Source organism: Malaclemys terrapin, chromosome 5 (genome assembly GCF_027887155.1).
Source record: "Malaclemys terrapin pileata isolate rMalTer1 chromosome 5, rMalTer1.hap1, whole genome shotgun sequence".
NCBI classification, from domain to species: Eukaryota; Metazoa; Chordata; order Testudines; family Emydidae; genus Malaclemys; species Malaclemys terrapin.
The window spans coordinates 140967345-140991507 of NC_071509.1; positions in this window are offsets into that span (position 1 = coordinate 140967345).

A 24163-nucleotide genomic window follows, 5' to 3' on the forward strand; every position below is an offset into this window, starting at 1 on the left:
ACTTCCTCCAACTAACAAGAAATAGAAAGTGTTGACCTAATGGGCAGATAAAGAAGCTGGCAGGTTAAATGGAATAGAAACTGATATGGCCGAAGGTTTTTAGTTGCTTGGTTGGCTGTTTTTTATTTGTTTTTAAGTACTTTGTACAATTAGATTCAAAGAAGCAAGAGGAAACTGTAATGAGAAGTGAAGTTATTGTAACATGATTTACTATACTGAAAGAAATGCTATAATTAGCAGAGTGCCAGACCAGTGCCTGGGTCTGTGCCATTGCGGGTTGATTCTGCGTAGTGTAGATCATTGCATAGAAAATTCACCTTAGTCCAAGCACTGACAATTAGACTTGAGAATCTATTGGAAGATGAGGCTAGCTCTTCAGCTGGTGTGACTCAGCATGCCTGCATTGGCTTCGATGGACCCTCCCAGATTTACACCAGATGAGGCCCTGGCCCACAGAATTGAACTCTAGCTATTACACACACCAGAGATGGCCCATGCAGGAGGCAGGGACTGCACTCTAGAACCTGCCCAACAGCCCGTGCAGCTGCACAAGGGCTTCCCACACTAGGACTCAAGATTCCAAGAGGAGATTGGATCCTGGCCCTTACCTCCAGCACCAGCTCAGAGACCTGGTGGTGGGGAGTGAATGCCTTGAGTGGCAATCTGCCTGCACTCCACGGGCTCCGAGAAAGCCCAGGAGAGATTTGAGCTCACACGTTCAAAGTGAAGAAATTTGCATCCTCTCTCTTCACTTCAGTTTTTAGCATGACCCTGGTGGACAATGTGAAGCTCATATATTAACTACTACATCTGAGTAGCGTTTTTTTTTTGCAACGGGCTTCTGTGGCAAACCGCTTTCTACAGCTCCAACCATTTTCCTTCTCTGATGGCTGTCTGCCCTCTGTATTTGACTACGACAAAGTTATTTTGGCAGATGCATTGATAAGTTCCCATCGGAGTCTATTTTCCTTCTAATCCAGCATTAGAGCATATTTTTGCAGTGCTTTGAATAACTCCCCTCACAAATTATGACATACATATTTTATGAAGTAGCTTAATATGCTAAAATATGCACAAATCAGCCTGATTTTGCCTGGAGGCATCTGTCCGAGTGGAATTGATCATTCAGACATCTACTATGTTCAGACTTACAGCAGCAGTATTTGCTGATCAGTATTAAACCCACGACATGTCTGAAGGAGTCAGGTGACACTACTCAGACAAGTGAATGCTTCACTCTTGGTTGCAAGTAAATGAACTGGCAGGATATAAAACCCAAATCTTACACTGGGACAAAGGTGATGTTCTGTCCAAAAGGTGAGAAAACGTGGGCATGTATTATTCTCAACGTCAAGCGAAGAGGAGGATTCTTCATTGTTCTCAGTGGGAGCTGTTGGGTGCTGTGCCTTTTTGCAGGTCTGGCCATTTCGTTTCGGTAGTTAACCAGGTGCTGAGCACTTGAACACCTGACCCAGCTGCGGGTGCTGAGTACTTCTGAAAAGTCAACCCTTGCAGGTGAACGTTAATGCTTCAATAAGTAAACTGGGGTTAGCAGCACAAAAAAAGTGCCCTCCGCTACGACTGCATTTGTGGCAACACTTCTACCTAAACTCTCCATGAGGAAGAATCCTTCTACAAAGAACATGCCTACCGAATCCCACAGCAAGGCAATTTTGCAGGCAGGATAATGGCACAAGGAGCACAGTACTGATTTCTCCCTCTGTTCCCTGGCACCAAGGATCATTTCCTGAGGCCAGTACACTATATTAAGAAAAATCCTATGTTATAAGAAGGAGACAAGCTGCTCTTCTTTCTCGAGGTGAGCCTAAGCCCCAAAATGAAAAATGTGAAGCTACCTTTTCATCAGAAAAATGAAAACATTCAAACAACCCACAAATGTCTCATTTTAAAAAAATCACTTGAAAAAAATGGACCAATTCTCCACACAGTTGGCTGCATACCCAACTCACTGCATAGTGCAGTGTGGACTCATTAGCATGGCTGTGAGATCCAGGTGCAACAACTTAAACCCAGGTTTACAATGCAGTGTGGATGCTCAAGTCCTACCTTGCAAACACCCAGCCCATATTCCACAGCCCCAGATTTAGTGTAGACACACCCCTAGTCCCTTTCCTGGGGTGGCAAAGCAGGCTTTTCCCCAGAAATATCTGTTGTGGTGCTTTCTCCAACCTAGGCTGGATGTTGGTGATGGAAAGTTTAATGGAGTGTGGACCACAGGGGTTGGAAATGGGGAAAAGGGGAAACAGGAAAGGTGTGAGGAATGGGGATATAAATGTAGCAGTTTTACACTGCTGTCCTCCCACCCAGTGAGCCCGGCTACCCTTTCAGAAACTGCCTCTATAATTCTCGTGATTATGGAACCCAAGGGCCAGAATCTGTCCAGGTCTTACATTGGTGTGTTTCCTCCCTGGTACAGTCTTCATTAGAGGCTGGCAGATTACCAGTCCCTTCTCCCCCTGCTTTCCCCAGCATCCCAAAAGGGGTGGGAGGAGGATGGCAAGCTGCCAGTACCATCTTCACTATGCATCAGGTAGTAGTGCTGGCCAGCCATACAGGGGAGTAGTGATGGGTTCTACACACCTAAGAGATGGGGGAAGCAGCCTTCTTCACTGAGGCCAAGTGCCTCCCAGGGCTTCCTCTGAGGTTCAGGTAGCCCTGCATCAGCCCTTACTGTTACTCCCAGTACAACAAAGACCCAGGCTGGGAGCCCTCTAATATTGCCCAACAAGCTGATGGGTGATAGGAGAAAGAAGAAGAAGTCTGACAAGTCCAGGTAATCAAGAATCCAAGGTGGTTGTCCTCTTGCTTCACAATGCAGTGGAGGCATGCAACAGTAGCCTTCTACTGATGCTATGGTATAACAATATAAAATTCTAGCTCAACCACAAGATAGGGCTTGATGCAGGAATCACTGGGTGCAATTCTATGGCCTCTGTTATGCAGGAAGGAGACAGGATGGTCCTGTGGTTAGGGTCCTAGTCTGTGACTCAGGAATCCTGAACTCAATTTCCTGCAGGGCCACAGACTTTCAGTGTGACCTTGTGCAAGTCACTTAGCCTTTCTGTGCCTCAGTTCCAGAGCCATTAAGGTGGGGATAAGAGCACTTCCCCAGCTCACAGCAATGTTGTGAGGATAAACACATAGAAAATTATGAGATGTTTAGAGACTATAATAATGGGGCTATATATGTACCTAAGAGAGCAAGACAGATCGTCAGACTACGTGACCATAATGATCTCTTCCAGATTCAAAAAACGATGAAACACCATCAATATGGGATTCCTAAATCAATCCACTAAATGCTGCCTGCAATAGTGCTTTGTATCAAGGAAAAGTTGGCACGGACTCATCCAGCTGCAGTTACACCAAATCCTTCTGCTAATAACAGTGAAAGTGTTGAGAGCTCACTCAGTGGTATTTTACATAGCTTGCCTTTAGGTTGAAATTACTGCTCTTGCCAGCCCAGTGTTGGATGGTGACTAAAACACCTTTGCATTGGGTGATTTGATTCCCTATAATGGTACAGTGGGTGGCACAATCTCCAAAAGAAACCATAAAGTTAGTACCTTGCCGTTCATGTAGTCCCTGCTATTATTATTAGGAATGGGGTTGCAATGCCAGCACATAATCACCTGTACCATTTGGGCTGATTCCCTATCTCTAATTTGGTAGATGTACATTGCAGCAGATGTCAACACTGATGTGTGTCATTTTCAAGTCCTGATGCTGGAATGGTGGCACACTATCAGTAAATTAGGAGTGGCTGTTAAAGCTGAGTTGATGTTTTAAAAATCTCCTTCTTAGGCCAGATTTTAAACTAATGAGAACAGGCCAATACAAATCTGGTAAATGAAAGAAAGGATCAAACGTGTGCACTTTATTATTGGTATGATGGAAGAAGTATATAGGAGGTAACTGAGTCGCTGTTGTCTGCAGTAATAGCAGCTTCTTGTTAGATATTCAGTGAACATCCTGTTCCAAGATTTCACGTGCAAACAAATATACACAAGTTGTTTTTTTCTAGCACTGCATACAAATATTGAGTAGTTATGTGTGCCCAAATGGCATGTGTCTTTAAACACTACAAGATCTTTAATGCTTATTATGACAACTTAATAATGTCCTAAAAATGATTGATCCAATTACCTTTCACTGGGGTGATAAATGAAGGCTTCTTCAAAAACATGTGTGCACTGGTAAATGGCATAATGGCATAGGATGGGATGTCTTTGGAGTCTGATGGACTCTCCTAATGACTTCATCTTTTAAAACTGTCATTCGATTTTCTACTACACCATCTCATTTAGACAAAAGGGTCGTAAAGTGGATGTAGTAATATGCAGTCAATTAGCACAGATTAACAAAGTTTTTCCATAGCCAGCTCCACTGTTCTGAGAACACTTTGTCCTCAGCTCTCACAAATTCATCCTTGGCTTGGTGACCTGGATTGCCCCAGGGGAATGCAGCTGTCAGAGATTCATAGATGGAAATTTGGTCTTTGACATCTGAGACCTTATCCATCTCATAGAGGGGAAGACAAGCCTGTGAAGCCCTGCAGAGCCCAGGGATGAAGGAGAGTCAAACCCAGAGAGCACACATCGTCTTATTTTGAACATCTGCACAATCTACTGGAGCAATGCCTCATACGGGAGGAACTTTTTTATTCAGTGGACAGAGCTGGGCTTGTGGGCAGAGTCTGGGCGACTGCTACTGCTTTTTCATTTCCAATTGGAACCTACATGAGTCCACTGCAGCACTGATACCAGGATCTCATTGTTGTCCTAAACCACAATGGAAATATATATGTAACATACTTCAGCTAATTACAAGAAGTGAAACCCATTAGATTTTATTTTTTCCTATCTTAAACTAAAAAAAAGAACCTGAAACCTTCTAAACACAATTCAGTTCATCACTGAAATTTTGTTTGGATCTAAGCTGGATTCTAGAAGAGCAAAACATCCAGTAGGAAAGTCCATAAAATGGCTAAATGTTTGCGCGTTCATGTATGGCAATGTAGGCACGTGTATGTCTGATTCCAAACCAAAGATGATTAGTGAATTTAAATAACTTTCAAGGACAACCTTTCACAATATTCATAAATAAGATGTTTTTACAACTTATTTGTTATTGTTTTATTTAAAATATAAACACAAAACAAAACATATATAAATACATGCACAAGATGGAAATAGCATATAAATAATAAAAATCAACATTTATTATTTGCAAAACCTAGACAAAAACAACAAAATAAAAAACAAACAAAAATACCCACCTGGACCCAAAGAGGTCATGCAGGGCATCAGAGTGACTAAGTAGATAAATAAGTGATAACATAGCCTTTCAGTATTGGGAACTAATATATACTAAACTGCAAAAGTGTGCAATAGTTTCATGTGCGACCAAACAGCCTCGTATTTTTCCAAGCATTTCTATTAGACAGTCATTTTTTCCATTAATGCAATAGTAGAGAGCTCAATACACTGGTCTGTGCATGAGAGAGGAATTGCAGATTTCCATCTTTTCAAAATAACTCTCCCGACCGCTAAAATAGTTACGGCAATCCATTTCTTACTGTTACCTGGTAATACCGACTCATCCAGCAACTGTATAATACACGAGTATGCAAAAGGAAAGATAGTGACAACATTTTTGAGAGAACACTGAATATGATGTACCAGAACACATGCTTTTTGGGGCAGGTATAGAGGATGTGCAGAAGGTTGGATGTAGCTGTTTGCATCTCAAACATTCACAGCGTGTCGCCAATCTTGCCATAAACAAACATTCCAGAGTCAAGTAGCACCTGTTTAGTATCTTGTTCTGGAAGAATCGCAAGGATAAAGCAGTTAAGGTATCTTTCTCATGAAGCCAGATTCCTCACAGGTTTCTGTTAGCTTTACTAACACAAGTTTTTTTTTCCCATTTTCTTTGCAACTGAGACTGAGGGGGTAATGCAAAGCATTAAGCCACTGATAAGTAATTCCTGCAAAGTGACTTTTGTTTCCATATTTCTTAATATGTTCTAGAGGAAAGAGAGTTGAAACGGATCAATTGTCCCCTATCCTTGCATGAATTCTTGAGCATAGCAGTTGAAAGAAGGAACCATGGGACAGCGGTAGCTTATATTGTTACACATGTAATTGAGGCCAGTCTATCATCTTGTATTACATCTTTAATTTTTGTGAATCCTTTCTTTATCCAAATTGTACTAGACAAATTAGAGGATTGGGCCAAAAGAAACCTGATGAGGTTCAACAAGGACAAGTGCAGAGTCCTGCACTTAGGACGGAAGAATCCCATGCACTGCTACAGGCTAGGGACCGAATGGCTAGGCAGCAGTTCTGCAGAAAAGGACCTAGGGGTTACAGTGGACAAGAAGCTGGATATGAGGGGGGAATAGAACTCAGGAATAGGTTCGAGTGTTTGGATAGCGAGGTGGAGGGGCAGCAGGTGGCGACTGAAGGTGGAAGGGTGAGAAAGAAGGGTGAGAAAGAAGAGAAGAGCAGCTAGTCCAAGAGAGAGAGGGGAGGAGTTGATGGAGACAGCACCAATTCTGGGCCCCGGGAGGATTCAGGAAGGCATAAGGGGGAGCATAAGGGAAGATAGGAACAGGCACAGGTCAGGACTAGAGGGATCGGAGACTAGATTACTAGATCGCACTGTTGCCAGGCGGCGGCAGGTGTATGTGATTGGAGACTCTTTACTGAGGAGATTGGACAGGCCTGTGACCAGGGCGGACCCGGAGAACAGAAGGGTGTGCTGTCTCCCGGGCGCAAAGATACGCGATGTGGACCTGCGGTTGAAAAGGATCCTAAAAGGAGCAGGTAAGAACCCCTTGATAATCCTTCATGTGGGAACGAATGACACGGCTAGGTTCTCGTTAGAGAGGATCAGGGGAGATTATGCCAGGCTGGGGAAGACGCTCAAGGAGATAGAGGCTCAGATTATCTTTAGTGGGATTCTGCCCGTTCCGAGGGAAGGGCAGCAAAGGGCTGATAGGATTGTGAGAATAAATAGTTGGCTAAGGGAGTGGTGCTATAAGGAGGGCTTTGGGATGTATGGCCACTGGGAGGCTTTCGGGGACAGACACCTGTTCTCGCGGGATGGGCTTCACCTGAGTAGGGAAGGAAATAGACTTCTGGGAGGGAGGCTGGCTCATCTAATCAAAAGAGCTTTAAACTAGGAAGTTTGGGGAGACGGTTGGGAGATGCACAGTTAATCTCCACGCCAGATTCCAGTATGGAAAAGGTGAGTAAAAGGAGAGGAGACATAGCCGGGGAGATGAGATTGGACATAGGAAGGACAGGGGGGACGGACACAAGGAGGCCCGCAACATATAGTGCTGCTAATGGGAGACGGGCTAAACGACATACATTAGGGTGTTTATACACCAATGCCAGAAGCCTAGGTAACAAAATGGAGGAATTGGAGCTCTTGGTCCAGGAACTGAAACCGGATATCGTAGGAATAACGGAAACGTGGTGGAATGGCAGTCACGACTGGAACACAGGTATGGAGGGGTATGCGCTGTTTAGGAAAGACCGGAACAAGGGTAAAGGTGGGGGGGTGGCCTTGTATGTCAATAGTGAAATAAACTGTAAAGAAATAATAGTGGATGGATTAGATAACACAGAGTCTGTCTGGGCAATACTCACACTGGGTAATAGGACTACTAGAGCCTCTCCGGGGATAGTGCTTGGAGTGTGCTATAGACTGCCGGGATCGACCCAGGATATGGATAAAGAACTATTTAATGTGTTTAGAGAAGTAATTACTAACAGAAACTGTGTAATTATGGGGGACTTTAACTTCCCGGATATAGATTGGGGAACAAACGCTAGTAGCAATAACAGGGCTCAGATGTTCCTAGAAGTGCTTGCTGATCAATTCCTCCATCAAGTGGTAACTGAACCGACGAGGGGGGAGGCCATTTTAGATTTGATTCTAGCAAGTAGTGAGGACCTTGTTGAGGAAGTGGTAGTAGGGGACAATTTGGGCTCCAGTGATCATGAGCTAATTCGGTTTAAAATACATGGAAGGAGTAACAGAATTAAATCAAAGACTAGGGTTTATAATTTTAAAAAGGCCAATTTTAACAAACTAAGGGGACTGGTAAGGGAAGTGGATTGGGCAAACGTATTAATGGATTTAAAAGCAGAAGAAGCCTGGGATTACTTTAAGTTAAAGATGCATGAGCTGTCGGAGGCCTGTATTCCAAAAAAGGGAAAAAGATTACTAAGCAAGAGATTTAGACCGAGCTGGATGAGCGACCGACTCAAAGGGGCAATTAGGAAAAAACAGAAAGCGTTTAAAGAGTGGAAGAGGGGAGGGATCAGTAAGGAAATGTACCTAAGTGAAGTCAGAGAATGTAGAGATAGAGTGAGAAAGGCCAAAGGCTGTGTAGAGTTGGACCTAGCGAGGGGAATTAAAAGCAATAGTAAGAGGTTTTACAGCCACATAAATAGGAAGAAAGCAAAGAAAGAAGAAGTGGGACCGCTGAAGTCTATTGCCGGAGAGGAGATTAAAGACAATCTAGGCATGGCGCAATATCTTAATGAATATTTTGCATCGGTGTTTAATGAGGCCAATGAAGGTATTAGGGATACTAGCACCACTATAGAGGGGCACTCGGGATGGGGGATTACCGTATCCGACGTAGAAACAAAACTTGAACGCCTTAATGGGGCTAAGTCGGGAGGACCGGACGATCTACATCCGAGAATATTGAAGGAATTGGCGCGGGAAATAGCAGGCCCGTTAGCGATAATATTTAATGAATCTGTAAACTCGGGGGTGGTCCCGTTAGACTGGAGAATAGCTAATGTGGTTCCTATTTTCAAGAAAGGGAAAAAAAGTGATCCGGGTAACTACAGACCTGTTAGTCTAACATCTGTAGTGTGCAAGGTGTTAGAGAAAATTCTGAAAGAGAAACTAGTGGAGGACCTGGAGGGTAGTGGCAATTGCGATAAATTACAACATGGTTTTACGAAGGGCAGATCGTGCCAAACGAATCTGATCTCCTTCTTTGAGAAAGTAACGGATTTATTAGATAAGGGAAATGCGGTGGACCTAATATACCTGGATTTCAGTAAAGCGTTTGATACTGTACCCCATGAGGAATTATTGGTTAAACTGAAAAACATGGGGATCGATATGAAAATCCAGAGGTGGATAAGGAATTGGTTACTGGGGAGAATGCAGCGGGTTGTATTAAAGGGTGAACTGTCAGGTTGGAGGGAGGTTACTAGTGGAGTGCCTCAAGGTTCGGTTTTGGGACCCATTTTATTTAATCTATTTATAACTGACCTCGGAACCGATTGCAGGAGTGGGCTGATAAAATTTGCGGATGATACGAAGGTGGGAGGCGTTGTAAATTCGGAGGAGGACAGGGATATCCTGCAGGGAGACTTGAATGAGCTTGTGAATTGGAGTATCAGAAATAAGATGAAATTTAATAGTGAAAAGTGTAAGGTGATGCATTTGGGGATGACTAATAACAATTTTAGTTACAAGATGGGGACGCATTGGTTAGAAGTTACGGAAGAGGAGAAGGACCTAGGGGTTCTTGTAGACCGCAGGATGACTATGAGTCGATAATGTGACGTGGCGGTGAAAAAAGCCAATGCTGTCTTGGGATGCATTAGGCGAGGTATATCTAGTAGGGATAAGGAGGTCCTGCTTCCGTTGTACAAGGCGCTGGTGAGACCTCATTTGGAGTACTGTGTGCAGTTCTGGTCTCCCATGTTTAAAAAAGATGAACTCAAACTGGAACGGGTGCAGAGAAGGGCCACTAGGATGATCAGAGGAATGGAAAAGCTGTCGTACGAAAGGAGACTAGAGGAGCTTGGGTTGTTTAGTCTGACAAAGCGAAGGCTGAGAGGGGATATGATTGCTATCTTTAAATATATTAGAGGGATTAATACAAGGGAGGGAGAAGAATTATTCCAGCTTAGTACTAACGTGGATACCAGAACGAATGGATACAAACTGGCCGTGGGGAAGTTCAGACTTGAAATTAGACGAAGGTTTCTGACTGTCAGAGGGGTGAAATATTGGAACGGCCTTCCGAGGGAAACGGTGGGGGCGACGGACCTGTCTGGTTTTAAGATAAAGTTAGATAAGTTTATGGAGGGAATGGTTTAATGGTAAAACATAGTAGTCAAGGAAAGCCAAGCAATGGTGGGTAAATAGTATAATGGCTAACGGGGTCGGGCTGGAGACTCTTGCCTATATGCTCGGGGTCTTACTGATCGCCACATTTGGGGTCGGGAAGGAATTTTCCTCCAGGGCAGATTGGCTGAGCCTCTGGAGGTTTTTCGCCTTCCTCCGCAGCATGGGGCAGGGATCTCTAGCAGGAGGGTCTCTGCCGATTGAAGTCACTAAAAACAGGATTGGGGACTTCAACAGCAGAGTCCAGGGAAGGGGTAGGGACGGTTTTATGGCCTGCAGCATGCAGGGGGTCAGACCAGATGATCATAATGGTCCCTTCTGACCTTAAAGTCTATGAGTCTATGAGTGTGCCCTTGTTGCCAAGAAGGCTAACGGCATTTGGGGCTGTATAAGTAGGGGCATTGCCAGCAGATTGAGGGACGTGATCGTTCCCCTCTATTCGACATTGGTGAGGCCTCATCTGTCGTTCCCCTCTATTCGACATTGGTGAGGCCTCATCTGGAGTACTGTGTCCAGTTTTGGGCCCCACACTACAAGAAGGATGTGGAAAAATTGGAAAGAGTCCAGCCGAGGGCAACAAAAATGATTAGAGGGCTGGAGCACATGACTTATGAGGAGAGGCTGAGGGAACTGGGATTGTTTAGTGTGCAGAAGAGAAGAATGAGGGGGGATTTGATAGCTGTTTTCAACTACCTGAAAGGGGGTTCCAAAGAGGATGGATCTAGACTGTCCTCAGTGGTTCCTGATGACAGAACAAGGAGTAATGGTCTCAAGTTGCAGTTGGGGAAGTTTAGGTTGGACATTAGGAAAAACTTTTTCACTAGGAGGGTGGTGAAGCACTGGAATGCGTTACCTAGGGAGGTGGTGGAATCTCCTTCCTTAGAGGTTTTTAAGGTCAGGCTTGACAACGCCCTGGCTGGGATGATTTAATTGGGAATTGGTCCTGCTTTGAGCAGGGGGTTGGACTAGATGACCTCCTGATGTCCCTTCCAACCCTGATATTCTATGATGCTATGATTCTATGGCCTTGATCCTGAGGCACGGGTTATCCCATAGTGGTACAAGAAGATAATTAGTAAGATTGGATGCTATAATCATCATAACGCTTTGCAGGATGTCCTATGTAGATACAAAGACTGGATTTTTCCTTAAGGGTGTGGGTAGCCTTTTAAGGTATATAAAAGAAGAGAGGGAACCAAATGGCACAGCTAAGTTTTTTTTCCAATCTCAAACCAGGCCGGTATGTCTACAGATCCACCAGAGGGGAACCAGCTTACATTAGGATGCATTTAGAATGCTATATAATATAGATAAAAATCTGGCAACCCCATGCCTCCAGTTGCCCAGGAGTTTTTAAGAGTAAGTTTGTGTAGCCAGCAATGCTGATTTTTATCCCATATAAATCGCATTATATTTATTAGAGCAAAGAGTGAGGGACACAGCTTGAAGGCAGTAGGCTAATGATATAAGTCATTCATGGACAGGTATTCATGTTAGATATTTCTATTATCCCAGTAAGAATGGAAGGAGGCAATACCACCACTCTACATCCTTGGAAATTTCTTTTAATATATAGTCCATATTTGTAGAAACAATTTTGGGAAGATTAGGACAAATTTTAACACCTTTATAAGTTATTTCCTTGCACATTTGAAAATGCTGAAACTGATAAAGCTCTGGTCCTTTGGATATATCCATTGTTTGTGATTTATTCCAGTTAATACATAACCAGAGATCTTTCCAAAAATATCCATTCTGTTTAATAATAATGGGATTGATGAGGATGTCATCAGCATATAAACTCATTTTGTTTATAGTCACACCTTCAATGGCTGAGTGCTGGCTTATGTGCATTGCCAGTTGTTAAAGAGAGAGATTAAAAAGAAGTGAAGTGAGACTGCCTTGTTATGTCCTTTTTTTCCTAGTTGAAATGTGGGAGAAATAATTCTATTAGTTGAGAGTGAGACCAGGGGAGACGTGTATAATATGCTGATCCAATTCAGGAAATTTGGTCCAAATCCAAATTTTTTTTAGGATAGCCATTAAATAAGGCCAACCAACCCTATCAAAAGCTTTCTCTGCATCTATTGATAAGGCTATGGAGAGAACACATGAGCTTGCCGGATCAAGAGAGCAATTTTTCTTGTATTATCAGCAGCCAATCCTCCTTTAATAAAGCCAACCTGATCTGCATGTTCAGTCATATCACTAATTTTTTTGCAATTATTTTGCAATATGTATTCAATAAGGTCATGGGGTGGAAGTTTTCACAATTGCAAACATCTTTGTTCTTTAAAATGAAAGTAATTAAAACCGTTCTCATGTCACACAACATGGTTCCTTTTTGGAATGTGTCAGGTGAACACCTTTGAAAGAATTGAAGATAACTGATTACAAAATGTTTTGTAGAAATCTGCCAGAAAGCCATCCATCCCAAGGGCCTTGCTGGAATTCTTACTTTTTTATAGCCTGTTTGATCTCTTGTGTTGTGAAAGCTTTGTCCATAAACACTTGTTCTGAAGTTAGAGTATAGAAAGGTAGGCCTTCAGTGAAATGATCAAAGTTATTAGAGTCAAATTGGTTGTCTTATATAAAGTTTGATAGAATTGCTTAAACTGATTATTTATATCTATTGGTTCAAAGATGGCAGGCCTGGCTGCTTGTAATAAGGAAGAAATATTGTTATTGGCTAATTCCATCTTAACTCTTCTGGCAAGTAGCTTACCTGCTATATCTCCCCATTCAATTTCACTTGGATGGATAAGCGTTCATTATATTTATATTTGGTGTGGAGTAGAGAACGTAGGAGGTTTTCATTATTTGGGTCAATTTTGTGTGTTCTCTCTGCAGCTCATCTATTTCCTTGGCCAGATTCTAGTAACTTGAATCTTTCTGAGTAGAAGCCATGTTAGTCTGTATCCGCAAAAAGAACAGGAGTACTTGTGGCACCTTAGAGACTAACAAATTTATTAGAGCATAAGCTTTCGTGGACTACAGCCCACTTCTTCGGATGCATATAGAATGGAACATATATTGAGGAGATATATATACACACATACAGAGAGCATAAACATGTGGGAGTTGTCTTACCAACTCTGAGAGGCCAATTAAGTAAGAGAAAAAAACTTTTGAAGTGATAATCAAGCTAGCCCAGTACAGACAGGTTGATAAGAAGTGTGAGAATACGTACAAGGGGAGATAGATTCAATGTTTGTAATGGCTCAGCCATTCCCAGTCCTTATTCAATCCTTTGTTGATTGTGTCTAGTTTGCATATCAATTCTAGCTCAGCAGTCTCTCGTTGGAGTCTGTTTTTGAAGTTTTTCTGTTGTAATATAGCCACCCGCAGGTCTGTCACTGAATGACCAGACAGGTTAAAGTGTTCTCCCACTGGTTTTTGAGTATTATGATTCCTGATGTCAGATTTGTTTCCATTAATTCTTTTGCTTAGAGACTGTCCGGTTTGGCCAATGTACATGGCAGAGGGGCATTGCTGGCACATGATGGCATATATCACATTGGTAGATGTGCAGGTGAACGAGCCCCTGATGGTATGGCTGATGTGATTAGGTCCTATGATGATGTCACTTGAATAGATATGTGGACAGAGTTGGCATCGGGGTTTGTTACAAGGATAGGTTCCTGGGTTAGTGGTTTTGTTCAGTGATGTGTGGTTGCTGGTGAGTATTTGCTTTAGGTTGGGGGGTTGTCTGTAAGCGAGGACAGGTCTGTCTCCCAAGATCTGTGAGAGTAAAGGATCATCTTTCAGGATAGGTTGTAGATCTCTGATGATGCGCTGGAGAGGTTTTAGTTGGGGGCTGAAGGTAACAGCTAGTGGTGTTCTGTTATTTTCTTTGTTGGGCCTGTCTTGTAGGAGGTGACTTCTGGGTACTCGTCTGGCTCTGTCAATCTTTTTTTCACTTCAGCAGGTGGGTATTGTAGTTTTAAGAATGCTTGATAGAGATCTTGTAGGTTCTTTTCTCTATCTGAGGGATTGGAGCAAATGCGGTTATATCTTAGAGCTTGGCTGTAGACAATGGATCGTGTGGTGTGTCCTGGATGGAAGCTGGAGGCATGTAGGTAAGTGTAGCGGTCAGTAGGTTTCCGGTATAGGGTGGTATTTATGTGACCATCGCTTATTAGCACAGTAGTGTCCAGGAAATGGACCGCTTGTGTGGATTGATCTAGGCTGAGGTTGATGGTGGGATGGAAATTATTGAAATCATGGTGAAATTCTTCAAGGGCTTCTTTTCCATGGGTCCAGATGATGAAGATGTCATCAATGTAGCGCAAGTAGAGTAGGGGCGTTAGGGGACGAGAGCTAAGGAAGCGTTGTTCTAAGTCAGCCATAAAAATGTTGGCATATTGTGGGGCCATGCGGGTACCCATAGCAGTGCCGCTGACTTGAAGGTATATATTGTCCCCAAATGTGAAATAGTTGTGGGTGAGGACAAAATCACAAAGTTCAGCCACCAGGTTAGCTGTGACATTATCAGAATCTTTCTCTCTTCTTTTGGAGGGAATATTTTTTGCATTCACCCCTTATGGTAGCTTTCAGAATTTCCCAAAAGGTGGTTGCTGAGGTAACTGAGTGATTATTTTCTTGTATGAAGTTACATCGTTAGAGAGGCCAGGAATGTCTTTTTAGATTGAATCTAGTCGGGCTATGAGGAATTCTTTCAATGATATCCTGGGCTAGGTTCTGCTGTGGACTTCGGTCTCCCCCTTCAGGCTCTTAGGTGATTCAAGCTTATGCCTTTTGTTGCCTCATTTTTTCATTGGAATCCAAATTCAACAGTTTGAAGTTTGTCCAGGGGATTAATTTAAACTGTTATGACAGAAACTTATCTCCAATTTGCTAGGGAAGTAATTATTGGAGACAAATTGATACATGAGGAGTGAGCAGGTCCGGGACTAGGCAGCCATTTTCCTCACGGGCACCATGTGATCCCAAATAACATGATTTTAAAGTGAGATGGAGTCTCTTTTTTATAGTGTTCTGGGATGACTGGCATCATCTTTACAAGTTTTCTGCATTCTCTCTCTTTCATTTCCTGCAGAATAGCTGTCAGTTCATGGTTTTTTGCTCAATGACTGACAAATAAAGACAAAGCTGCCTGAAATGTTGTACAGCACTCTAAGCGCTTTAGGTGCCAGGAGTGAAACATGTAATACATTGTCCGAGCAAATCACTCAACAGAAATTTCTTTAGGCATTTTGCTCTCAAGTTTTTATCATGTATTCCTTTCTTTTCATATCTTCTTTGTAATTGTGGTCCTCCACATTAGTGCTTTTGGCAGAAGCATTCAGGATCCTTCTTAATCAGTTCTTAAATAACGACAAAAGTGAATATTCAGAGCACAGCAGAACTACTCTCTCACCAATCCCTCCCACCTCAGCAGTCATTTCCTCTTCAGGGAAAAGCAAAAGTCCTGTCTTAAAAATGAGGTGAATTAGAAAAATTTGTTTGGTCCCCGATGCAGGAGAGTATGTGCTTAAGTCCATTCTTACATAGGACAGCATTTAAGCACAAGTTTTCTCATTTAAGTACCTTGGGGGCTGGTTACCAGCAAATGGGGAAATTACCAGAGAACTTCAGATAGGGAACTCTGGTGCAAGATAAGTGGTGTGACTTATGATAAACAGATGCTCAGAATACTTAAGGGACAATTAGACAAAACCATGGTAAGACCAGCTCTTCTGTATGGATCAGAGACATGAGCAACCAAAAAGAGGCACTTGAGAAGCATTGAAGCTGTTTGAGGGCAGTGATGGGGTGACATTGCTGGACCACATGTGGAATGATGCCATCAAGAGTGAGACCAAGGTCTGCAGTATCAGAGAGGAGGCTGAGATGTATGGGATGTACTAAGGGTGGATGAAGGGAATCCTGTTAAGGAGACATTTAATACTAGAGTTTGTGAGTGGAGCATGAGAGGACGGCCAAGAAAATGATGGCTAAACTGCGTGTGGGAGGGAGGGCATAAGGAGCGTGCACTGGACTGGCAAGACTGGAAAAGAGTGATCCAGTGACCTGACCCCACATACCCAGGGAAAAGGGAAGAAGAAGATTTAAACACATCTCTAAGTCCCAGTGGTTTCAATGAGACTTATGCACATGGAGGTCCTAGTAATGCTGAGATAAAGTTTTCTCTGCAAGGATTCTCTCTCTTTTTCTTGCCCACATAACACGTAATGGGTCCACAAGCATGACACAGAGCTGGGAAAGTGTATTTTAGGTCATAAAATAATGCTGATATTTAGCATTCAGGTAGTCAGTTCCATGCTCAACATACCTTTAAAGGAGTATCTAACCCCATCAGGTATCTCAGCATAATCACCCCCATTGTGCAGGGAAGGGACCTAAGCAGAGAGGTGAAGTAACTTGTCCAGCGCCAGGATTGGTTATCCCAAAAGTTAAACATGGGAGCTGCTTGGATAAAACAATAATTGGTCCAAGCCTTAGCTTGACTGAGCAGAACTTTTACTGACACTACCAAAAAAAAAAAATAGTAATTTTTTTGCAGGGGAGGGAATTAAAAAAAATCTGCATTCCTTGGTTCATTATAATTATTTATTATTATTTTTACTGTAGTGGCATCCAGTCAGAGTGGGGCCTGATTGTGCTAGTCACAATACAAACATAAAGTAAAAGATAGCCCCTCCCCCAACAACATTACAGTCTGGAGGTAATGAAATGCTGCTAAGAAAATCGTGCTTGTCTTATTTCTAGTGGTGCTTGTATTAGGAATCACTGCAGACCTTGAGATTTCCATCCTAGTTTCCAACCAAAGCAGCTTCGTACCAGCAATTTGAACTTTTGCCTGCTTATCTGAAATGAACCTGCAACCCCTCACTGCTCAAACAAGGATGAAAAATATGGTGTGTCTGATGTGCACAAGGGAAAGTGTATTGGAAATTATGCTATCTACTCATTAGATAAATGTGGGTTTGGGTTTTTACGTATAGGGGTTGCTTTTCCCTGGTCTAGCACTGGATTGTGATTTATTGCTGCTGGTGGGGTTTCTGAGGTACCTGTGCACTCTCTCTCTCTCTGTCATCCTATCAGGGCCGGCTCTAACTTTTTTGCTGCCCCAAGCAGCAAAAAAAAAAAACGCCGCCCCCCTGACCCCTCCGCCGAGCGCCGCGCCACCCCCCCCAGCACGCCCCCCCCCCCCCGCTGAGTGCCACGCCGCCAGAGCCCACCCCTCCCCGCCGAGGGCCGCCGGACCACCCCCCCCCCGCGCCGCCCCCCCGCCAAGCGCCGTGCCACCGGAGCCCGCCGAGCGCCGCCGGTTTCAAGATCAACCCCATATTAACTGCAGTCCCATCTTTGGAACTCAGGATGGAATGAATAATTAGGGTTCAAGTCAATAAACATGAGGCTGGAAAACTCATGGTTTTCAGCAAAAGCTTCAGACTGTGTCTGTGCCTCCCTTGAAAGGCCAGCAAGTTATGTGAAGTCAGTGAAAGCCACCTCACAAGCATTCATTAAGGATAATTCTCTGTTCTGGGATCCCCATGAGCACATGATTTGTAGGAAACTCTTTGTCTTTCTACTTAAACCGAGGGTGGAAGTGCAGAATCTGCAGTTGGAAACTAAAAGATCTGCAGCTTACATTGAACTCCAAGATGGCACCGAATTTGGCCTCTTTGTCAAGTGGAAAGAATCATCAAGATACTTCCTGCTTCCCCCACCCTACCTGCTTTGAGGCCAATAACAGAAAATGAAACAAAAGGGTTTACTAATATCTGAAAAGGATATTAATTATAATTCAATTAATTACATTGTATTATAGATTACATGGGCAGCCAGTAGGGACGGCAGAGATTTATTTGATATAGTGGTTTATTAATATCTTACTGACTTGAAGCTATTCATGTGTCTTTCCATTGACTTCAATGGGCATTCGATCAGCCCCTATGTCACCATGGATTCCTATCACTTTTACCTTGGTCTTTTCTCCTCCATTACCACCAATTGTTTATTACAGCCATGTATTGCCTCTTGTTCAAATTAAGCCCTGCCCCTCAAAAACTTATAAACTTGCTTAACTTTACCTACACTAGTTGTCTCATTGATGTCCACGGGACTGCTCCTAAGAATACAGTTAGGCATGTGTGGAAGTGTTTGCAGGATTGGGGCTTTAAATTCTGACCCAGCTCCTATTAAGGACAATAGAAAGAATCCCCATGGTGTCAATGGACATCAGACTCTTACACTGGAAGTATCTTGGCGGAGGGATAGTTCCTTACCCTGCGTCGGGACAGCGGCTAGCACAGCGGGGCCGCTGGACAAACCTGTAATAACCATCATAATAATTTCACAGCACCCCAAATTGTGCTAACTCCTCCAAGGACATGGAAATTGCACCCACAGCTTATACCCTATGTTCACACATGGTGCAATGACGGGGCAATAAAACAAAGGAGGGAGGTTGGATAGGGAGGGAAGCAAGCAGCCACCCCAATAATAAAATGTCGTTACTCAGAAAAAGTGGGTAGTAGCATGGTTAAGGAATTGGTTAAATTAACTTATAAATATATGCATCTACTAAAGTACTGTCTTATAAAATATAAACATCCTGTTTGACTCACTGCTTGTGGGCATCTCGGCAGATATCAATCTTTAAGAGGGATCTGAGCGAGGGGAGGTTGGTGGCCTGACAATAATAACTGTTATGCATAAAAAGGTTCCTTTTCCCGTGGCAAAAAAAATCATATGTGCACTGATAGAACAGAAGTAACTCAAAGAAAGAACAGGTCTGAGTCACTGGAAGATTGGGGTAGTTAAAGATACCCTTTTACCTCTGATATTGCATATTCTTCTTCATGAAACTCTTGTGGCTCATATTGTTTTGTTTGGGGGTTCTTGTTTTTTTAATTTGAAGATGTTAAAAAATATGTAGAGGCAACAGCTGCCATTCCTGAGACACAAGCATGATGAAGAGAGAAAGATTCATCTGAAAGAAACTCAGGCTCTGATCCTGCAATCATTTACATGTGCTGAACTTTATGCATGTGAGCATCGAGAGTGAAGTCAGTGGAACCACTCACATGTTAAGCACGTATCTAGCAAAAGGTGGAATTTGGGTAAGCACGTATCTGCATTGGGTGGATAAGGGACCTTTGTTATATCAGGTGGAAAGTAGAGTGCATTTTCCAGAGGTTAGATAGGGTAAATGGAGATTTCTGGCTCGAACTGGAATGGATGAAGGAGTTTTTGATTGTATGTGGAGGGAGAGATACCACATGAGCAGGTCTCTTGACCATAGTGGAAAGCTGAGACTGGGGAGAACTGAGTTTGCGCTCTGCCTATGGAGGGTGAAATTTTGGATTTTGGTGTCTCTAACCTATCCTGGGTAGCTCCGCTAAAGCATGGTTTTGGTTGAATCTGCTGTCAAAATGTAGCAAGTGTTTCCTAGTGAGAATTTGTTGCCCATATTGGAAATGCAAATGACATAGAATGGGGAAGCTGGAAGAGGGTTTTTCATCTGTAGGCTGGAGCTGAGGACACAAGTTTGCTTGTCAAACTGTAAATACAAATTACTTGCTTTCTAACTTAGGTGGTTTGTTGCCACACACTTAGCACCATTTCACAATTCACTTTTATTTGACAGAGATGATTTTTTACCACACTATAAAGGGGCTAGGACCTGATCTCTCCTAATAGTGACTCATCCAACTGAACTGAACAGTATAAATGATGGAGGGTGGGAATTTTCAAAATTGCTCAGAATTGATCTAGGTCTGCTCCCACTGAATTCAGTGATCTAACTCTCGTGAATTTCATTGGGTGTAGAATTAGGCTACTCCTGGGCAGTTTTGAAAACCCCACCTTGTACATATATGTTGATTTCCAATATTATATTAGGGAGTTTTTTTGCTTTGTCTAACTGGTGTGAAACACGCACATTTTAGAATGCAGGCTGAAAAAGCCTGGAATGCTGTGTTCTGAATCCCAGAGAAACCTGTTCTTCCCTGAATGTGTCCATACCTTACTTCTACTGAGTATGTGGCAATACCATCACCAGGCTACCAGTAGAGGTGCCCAGCTTTGGAGCTGTGTGGAGAAAGATCATTCCATTTCACCAAGAGTTTTGATATTTTGAAATGTGGTTTCGTTCTAACTCAAAACAAAACACAAACATTTCAAATTTCTCCACAAAATGGAATGGAACCCCGCTTCAGGGGCAGTGCCCCGGTAGGCTGCCCCAGAGCTGCGCACTCTAGAAATCCTGCGGTTTGCAGCTCCTGGCAGTCTGCATAGCAGGGTACCCTGGAGCTGCAGACCCTACAAGTCCTGGGAGCCCAGGCTGCAAAGGAGCTAGGCAGGTAAGTTGGCTGGAAACCATGCTTTGATACCTGCCTGGTAGTCAGGATTCTGTTTGAACTTTGTCAAAATCCAATCGTCTCCAACAAATGGTGTGATTTTCATGACACAGCAAATTCCAATGAAAAAAGGTTAATTTGGAGTTTTTCTGACCAGCTCTACCCACCTTATTTTATCACAACCACAAAGGAAAACCAGGTGCAAACACCACAAATTGTCAAGAGTGTATTTTTCAGCCCTTGGAGCAACATTGTAAAAATGTTTGGCTGCATTACATGGCTTCTTTGAATCCAGTTTGCAATGCAAGGTCACTTCAGTCAACAATTCTTTCACTTCACAAGTAATTATTTTATTATATAACAAGGAAGTCACAACTCCCTATTTCGTTAAATGGCAATTAACTACTTTAAAAATAATGCTAAGGCCCTTAATCAGCTCTGTTTGCCATTCATGCCTCAGGGGACCTTAACATTCCCTGATCAAAGGAACAACTAATAGGAACAGTACATTACTAGCACAACCGCTGCTTTTTAAGCATGTGTATTGCTTGCCAACCCAGAGAGTTTCAGATGTCATTCTAGACAATGAAATCTGCTATATTTTTTCCATGTAAAGTGTGCACTACTTTCACGTTAGTTACATGGGAGGCCCCTCCCTGGTCATCAGGCAGACAGGCTGGGCTTTGTGATGGAGAAAAGAATGGCTGCTGGGGAACAGGTGAAGAAAGAAGAAGTGTATCCAAAAAATAAAAAATAAAGATGGCTAGAAAATAGGGCTGCGCAAAAAAAAAAAAAATCCATCAAAACTGGTTTTTGTTTTGTTTTGTCTTTATTGTTTTTTAATGGAAAAGTGGATTTTTGACTAAATGAAACTTTTCATGAAAAGTCTTTTCACAAAAACTTTTCATGAAAAGTGTTTTCACAAAATTTTCTGCGGAAAATTTCATTTTTTTGTCAAAAGACCAAATGCCTGAAAAACAAAATATTTCAGTTCGGATATTCTGTTGCAGTGTGTCATGGGAATTGAAGTTTTGTTGCCTTGTGTCCCCATTTCCCTCCATGGGCTGGGTCCCCAGCAAGACTACATCTCCTATGATGCACCATGGCCAAGGACTACTATGGTGCAACTCCTTCCCCTCTCCAAGAGGAAAGATTATGGTGCATCATGGGAAATGTAGTCTGACCAGGGATCCCAGACTATTGAAGAGAATGGGAGCATGAGGAACTTGAACCGCAACCCCCATGAGGCACCTCAACAGCATTTCTGAATTGAAATATTTTACTTTTCAGTTGGAAATCTCAAGGTCTGCAGTGATTCCTAATACAAGCACCACTAGAAATAAGACAAGCATGATTTTCTTAGCAGCATTTCAGTACCTCCAGACTGTAATGTTGTTGGGGGAGGGGCTGTTTGTATTGTGAATAGCACAATCAGGCCCCACTCTGACTGGATGCTACTACAGTAAAAATAATAATAAATAATTATAATGAACCAAGGAATGGAGATTTTTTTTTAATTCCCTCCCCTGCAAAAAAATTATTATCTTTTTCACCAAAAAGTTTGGTGGAAACATTTTTCTGACCATTCTCCAAACAGCTCTAATATCTCATCAAGGCACCTGGCTTTGGCACATTAAAGGGAAAATGGTGATAAAAATCTATATTATAGGTTTGACCAGTTTTGAATGCTAAAAGTTTGAGTTCCATGCCCCTATTCCACCCCGCCCCCCCCTTCCCCAAGGCCCTGCCCCTGCTTCTTCTCTGCCTCCGTCGGGAGCAGCGAGAATGCTGACTCTGCTCCTTCCCAACCCCCTCCCTCGCAAGGGCCATCAGCTGGTCAGCTGGCAGGGAGAGAGGGACGGAGAAGAGGAGGAGGGGCAGGAACCCAGCACACTGCAGGAAGAGGCAGGGGAGCTGGCAGGACCAACCTTCTGCCCCCTGCTCCTTGCCCCTTGCCCCCCGTCCCTGTGGGAGGGGGCAAGGGGGCGGAGGGCGGAGAAGAGCGGGCCGGGCAGGATTTTTAATGGCACGCTGCTGCCTGCCGGGACTCTGACAGGCAGCAGCGTGCCATTAAAAATTGGCTCGCGTGCCATCTTTGGCACGCGTGCCATAGGTTGTTCACCCCTGATTTAGGCTATTGTTTTTGAACAGCTTGGTTCTAAACCCTATTATTTGAACCCTCAAGTGATTGACTCACAAAATTGTGGATGCAAATAATTATAAGTACTGTTCTAGGGGAAGTTTTTGATGGTCCACGTTACAGACCTAAGAGCTGGAAATGTAATTTGGTCAACATCTGAACATTTAATGTAATCCAGCCCAGGTTTCTGTTTTAAGCCCATCATAGTATTTTACATCTCTGTCTTGTGTGTTCAGGGTCACATCATGCCTGGTTATTGCTGTGTGGGTGGGCTCTGAATCAGGTGGAGGGCAGAAGGTGAATTTTCTCCCCTCCCCCCTTCCCATGAAGAGGAGACGGGTGCAAACACTTGTCCCATCAGTTTGAACTCTGGGAAAGGGAATAAAAATCCCTGACCAGAAGGAACTGGATTCTCTATGCTGCTTCCACTTCAGGGAGAAGGAAAGATTTCTAAGCATAAGCAAGGGATCCCTGGCTGTTTACCTAAAGGACATAGAGAGCTTGCATATTACAGCAGCTTCTATTACTTTTTGAAATCTAAGACTATAACTCATTTGTGTGTGTATGTTTACTGACTTCAAGCTTGTAAATAACTCTCATTTTTCCAAGTTAATAAATCTTTAGTTAGTTTATTATAGGATTGGCTACCAGTGTTGTCTTTGGTGAGAGATTTAGGGTGCACTTGACCTGGGATAAGTGACTGGTCCTTTCGGACTGGGAGGAAGCTGAATATTGTTGTGAAATTTTGGGGGGCCAGGAAGTTCTGCGGTAGGTTATTTCTTTTTATATCCAATTCAGTTTCTTTTACGTCGATTTTCAGTCTGCCAAACACCATCATTTTTAGGTTAAATATACCATCTTAAATAGAATAACAAGAAAGTTTAAGGGGAAAGACTCATGTGAGCCTGTTACAAGGTACAATGATGATGGGCTAGTTCATTAACGGGGAGAGATCTCATGTGTCGGGTCAATATACCATAAGCCACTTGAGAATAGTGGTATCTGAAACCAGGTAGGTAAATCTAGCAGCTCAAGTTATGCTCTTGGCCAATCCAAAGCAGTTGGGAAAGATCCATTAGAGATTCGTCCAAGCTACTAAATGAAAGTGAAGATTTTGAACACCCAAAAGTGCAGACATGCTGGCATCTAGGGGCTGGGTTTAGCCTCATATAAAGATAGGGTCCATTTGCATAGATATGTTTCAGAACAAGGTTTGGATTTTGAACATATACATGTTCAGGAAAGAAATTGGGTTTTGGCTCAGACCCATCTCAAACCATGGAGAATGAGTCCACAGAGAACAGGTGATTAGCAGTCCTGCAGTGCATGTATCTACAGTGTTATTCCAGTTTCACCTAATGGCTATGGGTATGTTTCATACCAAACAAACAGGTTACCCAAGTCGCATTATCTCACCAACCAATTCACCATTCATCATAATGAAAATCTTTGTTTAGGGCTTCCCATTTTAATGCTTATAATAAAATAAAATAAT